Genomic DNA, 9,443 nt, shown 5'->3' with positions numbered 1-9,443 from the left:
CTGTCTCCACCACATCTTTAGACAAACCTGTCTCCACCATGTCTTTACACAGACCTTTCTCTGCCACATCTTTACACAGACCTGTCTCCACCACATCTTTACAGAGACCTGTCTCCACCACATCTTTACACAGACCTGTCTCCACCACATCTTTACACAGACCTGTCTCCATCACATCTTTACTCAGATCTGTCTCAACCACATCTTTAGAGACCCGTCTCCATCACATCTTTACACAAACCTGTCTCCACCACTGAGACCTGTCTCCACCACATCTTTAGACAAACCTGTCTCCACCATGTCTTTACACAGACCTTTCTCTGCCACATCTTTACACAGACCTGTCTCCACCACATCTTTACAGAGACCTGTCTCCACCACATCTCCACATCTTTACAGAGACCTGTCTCCAACACATCTTTACAGAGACCTGTTTCCATCACATCTTTACACAGACCTGTCTCCACCACGTCTTTACAGAGACCTGTCTCCACCACGTCTTTACAGAGACCTGTCTCCATCAATAATTGTTTAACTGATAAAAATCTAATAATGTCACACAGGATAAAATATCAGTCACAGGAGTCATTTACTGCAGAATGAGTACTTTTACTTTGATACTTTGAGTACATTTTGCTGCTGTTACTTAAATAGGTTTTTGAATGCAGGCCTTTTGCTTGTAATGGAGTATTTTTACATTACTTTACTGGTATATTTATCTCAGTAAAGGCTCTGAATACTTCCTTCACCCCTGCTCAGCTGACTGAAGATGTTGGTTTTTCCAAACTACAGATGTGCGATGTTGACACTGACCTGCAGTCCATCTTCAGAGTCGATCTCCACCCTTCCTTCCTGTGAATGAAAAAAAACAGCTGAGATGAGACTCAATGGCTGATGTTTTCTGAATGAAGCGTGCACAGTTACATGAACTCAGAGCTGGAGAACTACGACACAGCTCTCTGAAAGTCAAAAATGGCACCTTCATACTGCAGAAACAGCTGATATGGAGCAGAAGTCGTGTTTCGAAACAGTTTCCTTCCTCAATCCAGTTTGAGAAACACGAAAAAAATGTAATAGGACAGAGTGTAATATTATGAAATCTACCCTCTCATTTAAAAAGACATTGACTTCCGTGTATGAAATTAGCTGGAAGTCTCTTTTCCTTGACGGATGCCAAACATGTTCACCCACGGCTAATTTGATCATCTGACACTGTCAAAACATCACAACATGAAGAGGCGTGGGCAGCGAATGAGAGTGAACGCCGGCCTGACGTGATGGCTGGGTGATGAGAGAGGACGGGCTATTTTTAGCTCAGGGCAGTGGAGGTGGTGGAGGTGGAGGGATGGGGTTGGGGGGGGGTTGATGGCAGAGAGCAGCGTGATGGTGGCAGGGCTGCTAGCAGGGGTTAGTTGTGATGCTTCACAAATTGCTCCGCTTTCCTGCATTCTGGTAAATGGCGGCGATGCATCAGTGTCTGAGGAGGGAGGGGAAAGAAGCTAATCACCGTGCACACCGTCCATCTGAGTCTCTGGCTACTTTGTGCATCTGTAATGATTTTCACTGCACATAAAAAACAAACATTTGAGAAATGAGGGGACAGAAATTCACTGATTTATTTCGCTCATTTCAGAATTGGACGTTAAAGGGACCAGACTTTTCTTTTTAAAGCCTTTGGATTCTCTTCTACGTGTCAAACTGTGATTTACGTGTGTTACTGGATCTTGAGGTCACCTGAAGGCAGCAGAGCGTTTGATTTGTTCGTCCACTGCAGCCATAATGAAACAATTTATCAAGCAACTGTTCGTTGTAAAGTTGCTGTTGAGGCTTAAAGGGGACACTGTGTAGTTTAAGAGAAGAAATTCAAAGTCAGCCAATGAAGATCTTTCTCTTCTCATTAACATTTCTTCAACAAAACCACAAAGTGCTCCTTCAATATATGATTTATAGTATTTCATTGTGTGTTAACAGTAAAATAACTATTGACTAAAGTTTAACTAACTATAAATTAAAATTTAAGAATGATGGTTATCATAAAGTGTGACCACATAGTGTTGTCCATCACTTCACCTCCTTTAATATCCTCTTTTTCACACTGACATGAAGGAACTGCAGAGGGAAATAAATAAATGACTGCTTGTGGTTTTAAATTTGACAGCTGAGCACTGATACATGCACATACCTGCACACAGGAAGAAGAGGGTGAGCAGGTGGAAGTGGCGGTGGGTGGAGGAGGAGAAGGGGTGGGGGGGGTGTTCTGTTAATTAGATATAGACAAGGAACCAGCAGGACAGCAGAGGAAGACACTGTTGTTAATAGAGCTGAGCTGATCTGAAGGCCCGGAGATAAAAGAGGAGGAAGATCGACTCTTCGGGGCCAATACCATTACGGTTTGGCCCCGCTCCAGAGCCTCCGAGGCTGGCTGACATGCAGCAGCAGAGCGGGTGACACGGGGCACGCTCTGCACTGACTCCAGGTCCTTTCACCCACTTTCATTTGTCACAGAGATTAAGCATCCATTAAGACTACAGATCCATCTCTTGATTACTCACATTCATAATGTCTGACTGGAAAACGAGTGAGTCTCTGCTGAGGAGAGGAGGCGAATCACCCGCACGCAAAATCACTACACACATAAACTAAACTGCTTTTAGGCAAATTTAGAGATGGATCTTCGTATCCGGGCTGATATCGTCATCGTGATGTGAGACTATGTAGACTGAATCTCAGAGACTGTTGTGCCCACAGACACCTGTCTCCATCACATCTCTACAGACCTGTCTCCATCACATCTCTACAGACCTGTCTCCACCACATCTTTACACAGACCTGTCTCCATCACACCTCTACAGACCTGTCTCCACCACATCTTTACACAGACCTGTCTCCACCACATCTTTACAGAGACCTGTCTCCACCACATCTCTACAGACCTGTCTCCACCACATCTTTACACAGACCTGTCTCCACCACATCTTTACAGAGACCTGTCTCCACCACATCTCTACAGACCTGTCTCCACCACATCTTTACAGAGACCTGTCTCCACCACATCTTTACACAGACCTGTCTCCACCACATCTTTACAGAGACCTGTCTCCACCACATCTTTACACAGACCTGTCTCCACCACATCTTTACAGAGACCAGTCTCCACCACATCATCTCAGATCAAGCTGTTGCACTCGACAGGTGGACCACACACAGTCAAAGCTGATGGACAGTGTTTCCCAGATGTCAAAGTTTTTATATGAAGATGCCGACCAAATTATCATCACCAAGTCGAGTCTGTGACTTGGACTCGAGTTGCACATAAGTCACTACACACAGACACTTGGGACTTAATTCTGATTCGCAATCAGGGACTCGTAACCAATCATTGTTTCAAGTCTGGCATGGTGGCTGCCATTCCTGCAGTTTCACAAGCGCCACAGACGATGATGTCGGCTGCAGCAACAACACAGCTCAAAACGACACCATGGCGAGTACGACGGCAGCTGCAGTGCCGTTTGTCATCACCTTTCGATAAAAAGACTTCACACAAGGCCCAAAACAAAAGACTCGCCGAAATGCAACATCTGAAAACACACCCGGATTAGGTTCCAACTGTTAGTTGGACAAAATAAGCCATTTTAATATTAAATCTGCTCAACATCAGCATTTCAGCATTGTCTCTGTGGGCCTGTTAGCATGCTGATGTTATCACTTAGCTCACAGCTCCACTGTTGCAGCCTCACAGAGCTGCGAGCATGACGATCAATCAGTCTCATCTGTGAGGCAACAGACGCACAGAGATTACTTTTAACTAACGGAGTGACGCTCAAAGTATCAAGTAAGCAGGCTGCTGTGCCTCATCCAGACCACTGAATATGTGTGTGTGTGTGAATATTTGATGAGGACACAACGCTTCGCTGGATTTGCACAAAGACCAGGGGTTGTTAATTAGAGTAAGTGCTCAACGCGAGCGCCTCAAACGTGGCCAAACGTGACAGCTTTAAATTCTCAGAACAAACGTTGGGTCTCACATGACCGCTCGGAGCTACCGGGGGACGTCACGTAGGTATGGATCTATATTTAAAGCATTCTTACAAGGGCAGCATGCCGACTGTAAACCCTGACAATGTGAGTCTAAATACAGCTTCTTCTACATGCATCAGTGGTGGAAGACATATTCAAGGCCTTCAGTTTAGTAAAAAACAAACCAAATAGTGATACCACAGTGAAGAGTATAGAAATATGACACTCAAAACCTTACTTAAAAAAAAGAAATTAAGTGTTATCAGCAAAATTTACATCTGTAAAGATTATATTGATGAACAAAACATGTAAGTATCATAAACTTGTGTTTGACACAGATTATTTTCTGTAATAATCCAAAAACCAATCGTCATCAGCGTCATTAGTTGTATCTTAGTGTCACTATCTGCTGCACTAATAAAGTATTATTATCATCATTATTATTATTATTGTTATTATGGTTGTTGGTTGCATGCTGCAGTTCTCCATATGAGACACGGTGCATGTGTGCATCCTGCATGTGAAGCAGGAGGAGAAAGCGTCAGACTGGGAGCTCGTTGGTCTATTTGTGGCGCAGTGTTTCTTCCCCCGTCGGGTGTTGGGAGGGCGGTGACGACGGAGGCAGACGATCGTTCATTCACATCCACGCTCGACACCACAGAGCGTCTCCATCCTCCCACCACACAGTCCTGACTGTGAAGCCATGATCGGTGGGCTGGAATCCCTCTGTTTACGCTGCTAAAAATAGATTCCACACACTGCGATGACGTGGCTTCTCGTGACAAGACCCCCTCCTCCTCCTCCTCCTCCTCCTCACCCTCCTCACCTTCCTCTTCAGCTCCCCCTCAACCCTCCTCACCCTCCTCCTCCCTCTCTCATCCAGACTGGAGTGCAGAGCGAGTCATGCCGTTATTGGTATGCAACGCTCGGCCCGGCTGCATGCCGGCTCTCCTCAAATCCTGTCTGACGAATCTTTGGGAGGGAAAAAAATGTTATAATCTGGCGTGTCCACGTGAGGCGGGGCAGAAAAGATGAACTGGAGACATGAAGGATGGATGGATAGACAAAGACTCAGGGAGGAAAGGGGGAGGGGAGGGGAGGGAGGAGGTTAGAGAGAACTGAAGGAGGAGGCGGCGATCAATACCATGACTCATTCTTTCTGCGGTGGCCACTTCCTAACAGCATTCATTAAAGCAAACCTAATCATTTTGGCCCGATAATCAGATCCTGTGAGGCTCCGTCTTCTTTCACTCCCCAACACACACATCAAAATCATGCACACTGGGCCTGAAATGGGAGGAAACAGGACCAGTACATGATGGGGATGGATCCGATGGCCGTGGTGATAGTGAAGCTGCACGATGCGAGTTTAATGAGCAGGTTAACAGATTTTTTGCAGGAAGCTTCTCTGGACGGAGGATGGAAACGTTGATCTGTTGGTCGGTTGAGCTCGACCTCATATATCTCAACAACTGCTGGATGGACTGTAACATTATTGCTCCCAGAGGGGGGGTGTAATTAAGTACATTTAATCAAGCCCTTCAGTGCAACTTCAAGATTCTTGTTTTCTACTTGAGTATTTCCATTTCTTATGCAACATTATACTTCAATCCCTTCATCTCAGAGGCAAATATTGTTCTTTTCTACTCCACTACATTTATCTGACAGCTTTAGCTTTAACATTACTGTCCAGTAAAAAACATGTGTATCCAGATGTGTTGATGCTGAATGTGTGCGATGAACTGAAGGATGAAGCCTTTGACAAAATTCTCCCTGTTGGATTCGCTGGAAATGCATCGTCACGAAGCTGAAACAGGCTGTTTCTCTGACACCTTCGAACTTTTTAGGGATAAGCTACAAACATATAATGATTTTATAGATATGATGCATTGTATTGATGCCCAAGTCAACCCAAATCCCGCAGGACCCGGGAACTGTCCCGTGGGTCAGCTTGACTAGAAAATATCACGGGTTTGGTTGGTGCAGGTCAGTAAAAACCTTGACACGCATCACTGCTGTTTTGTTATAGAGTGGTGTGGTGATGACGTATTTTTGTAGACTAACTCCAGAAGTTAGCATCGCCCCTGGTTCCCTCCACAAAAAGCCTGTGGGGGGTTTAAATTGGATTTTGGATTATTGTAAAAAAATAATCTCTGTGACACACACGAGTTTACACAAAATCAGCTAAAAAGCCAATGTGAGGCTATAAACAGACTACGTCACGGTCACATGACTTAAACGTCTTCAATCAGAATCTTCTTGATTTCAACCTGACTCCTCTGCCAAATTCTCAGATTTGAGAAAATATCAGTCCGTCATGCTCGAATGATTGAATGATTGGTGATGAAGTTTTGTACATTTTAAAATTCATGATTTCTAGATAATAACTCCCACTGACTTTTCCTCTAGTGCCTTCTTCAGGTCAACATTTTAATTTGTCCAATACTTCATGTTTTTGATCATGTACCTGCAAAACTTATGACATTTTCAGCAGCCTGGCTAAAAAGCAAACACCAACACAATCATCATTATTAACATCATTATTTCTCTGTGTAAACTGCTTCTCAACCTGAAAAGTGTTTTATAAATGAAGTAATTAATATTACACTTTATGGATGATTGTCTGAGCATCAGTCACCGGGTGTGTTTGGATTTCTTCAGACACGACGCGGTCGCACTGATGATTTAAAGCTCGGCACCGGCAGCAGGCTGATAAATAAACTCTCTCCAGGCTTAAAGTGTCCTTCCTAGAAAGTTTTGGCTCCACCGCAGCATCCGTCTAAATAAGTTAAGGGCTCGGTGAGGATCACACGAACGACAGCGCGTCTTCAGTGTTTTCACCTTCAGTGTCTAAGAATAGCAGCGGCTCTGTGGAGGCCTGCATTGTTCGCAGGATGTACAGAACATTTGTAGCGAGGACAGCTGGACGTTTATACAGTAAACACAGTCGGTACTTTACTCACAGCTTCTCAAATGTTGATATTTGCTGCCTTAGTTTTCAACAATTAAAGAGCTGCAACGATTAATTGATTAGTTGACAGCTACTAAATTTATCGCCAACTATTTTGATGATCGATAAATTGGTTTGAGCCATTTCTTAATTGATGATGAACAAAACACTAGACACAGCTTTCATTTACAGAAACAAGTGGGGCTGCAACTGATGACTATTTTAATCGCTGATTAAACTGTCGATCATTTTCTTGATTAATCGATTAGTTGTTTGGTCTGTAAAATATCAGAAAATGTCAATCAGTGTTTCCCCAAAGTGCAAGATGATTCAAAGATATTCATTTTACTGTCGTCGAGGAAAGAAAACAGTAAATATTCACATTTAAGAAGCAGGAATCAGAGAATACTGACTTGAGAAATGACTCAGACTGATTAATCGATTATCAAAATAGTTGGTGATTAATTTAAAAGGCACAATGTAATTTCTGTCACTATGGTCTCTCAATCAAAACACAAGACGTTTGCCGGGTGTTGTGTGTGAAGAACTGGGCAGAAGAGAGAATCGAGTACAGATCCAGACCTTCTGGAGGAACAAACACCAGGAGTCTTTTTTCTGCTCTGAACCTGAGACCGAGCTCAGAGATGAGTTTTTAACTTTTGGGATTAAAAAGTGGATTTATCTTCACTCCTGTGTATCAACCTCCTGTCGGTAAACGGCTCCGGATCAGTGCAGAATCTGATGTGACTCCAGGTGTTTATTCCTCCAGAAGGTCTGGATCTGCACCCGACTCTCTCACTTTTTTAGGATAGAAAAGTCAAAATCCTCTGATTCCAGCTTCTTAAATGTGAACATTTTCTGGTTTCTTTCCTCCTCTATGACAGTAAAAACTGAATATCTTTGGGACGAGACATTTTGAGGACAGCATGTTGGGTTTTGGAAACACTGATCGACATTTTCTGACATTTTATAGAAGAAACAACTAATCGATTAATCGTTTTGAGTAACTTTTTCAAGCAAAAAGAAAGTCAAAATCCTCTGATTCCAGCTTCTTAAATGCGAATATGTTCTGTTTCTTTCCTCCTTCAGCCTAAATATATCCTGTTTCAATGTTTCTAATTACAAATAGTAGTTGAGTAAAACCCTTAAAGTGTCAGATGTAGTCCTACTTAAACGTGTATATAACATGTTTTGAAGTATTGTTTATTCCTCCAGTAGGTCTGGCTCTTCAACCGACTCTCTCCTCCGTCCAGGACTCATTTTTTAAGATAAAATAGTCAAAACTCTCTGATTCCAGCTTCTTAAACGTGAACATTTTCTGGTTTCTTTCCCCCTCTTTGACAGTAAAAACAGAGTATCTTTGGGACGAGACATTTTCAGGACGACATGTTGGGTTTTGGAGACGCTGATCGACATTTTCTGACATTTTATAGAAGAAACAACTAATCGATTAATCGAGAAATTGATCGATAGTGAAAATAATTGTAATTTGCAGCCCTGCACTGAGATAAAGTCAGTTAATACCCGTGCATACTGAACATTACTCAGTATACAGGGTGTGTTATATGCAAAGATCCATAGTTTGTGTTGGTTTATCTAACCTGTAGTTTCATGCTGATATGTGAGACTGAAGCACACACACACACACACACACACCACATTATTCTCCTCCTATTGATCACAATCACATCTATAGGCTGCATTGATCAGCTGGGGGAGCCACAGTGATGGATGCCACCTGACCTGCAGCCAGTCCAACACAACCACAGCACAATGGAGGAGATGTTCACATCTGCATCGTGTCAATCGTGCGATCAGCTGCTCGTCAGTGACTCACCTGCAGCTCTCTGTTTATCTGCAGTCGCGTTGCTTCAGCTGCGCGGAGCCTGAACGCATCATTGAGGCTGTATTTATCCACACACAGACCCGACCTGCGGCGTTCATTCCCCCGCTGTGAGCGTCTGTCAGCCCCGCTGCTGCAGCACGGTGGAGCTGCCCGGCCGGTGTGTGAGCTGCCTCAGCCCGTGTGTTGATGGTGTATATTCAGGTTAGCAGTTACATCAGAGGGCAGGAGGAACCTCCTTCTGACGGGCCACACGGGAGGAGGGCGCCCCCCAGCGGTGGACAGCCGCCTGCAGGCTGGGAAGACATGTGACACCTGGTTAATCAGGTGAGGAGGAAGAACTCAGGACTTATGTGATGTTTTTATGTTGTATCCTGATACTAAGTTCACATCCACTTGTACAGAAACTACTTTGTCACCATAAACATTCATGAAGTTTGGTTCAGTAATTCATTTATTATAGGTTTTCTTAAAAAATTGGCCATTTTAACCTCAATCAGGTGCTTTTGATCTCCATCCACGAGCCTCTGCCTGGATTTTTAACAACTCCTCACATTTATGAAGTGTCTTTTGTGGAGATTTCTAAATATCAAGATGCAGTCGTGGTGAAAAGTTTACGTACAGTTGTAAATA

Source organism: Pagrus major, chromosome 12 (genome assembly GCF_040436345.1).
Source record: "Pagrus major chromosome 12, Pma_NU_1.0".
NCBI classification, from domain to species: domain Eukaryota; kingdom Metazoa; phylum Chordata; class Actinopteri; order Spariformes; family Sparidae; genus Pagrus; species Pagrus major.
This window is presented reverse-complemented; position numbering follows the sequence as displayed.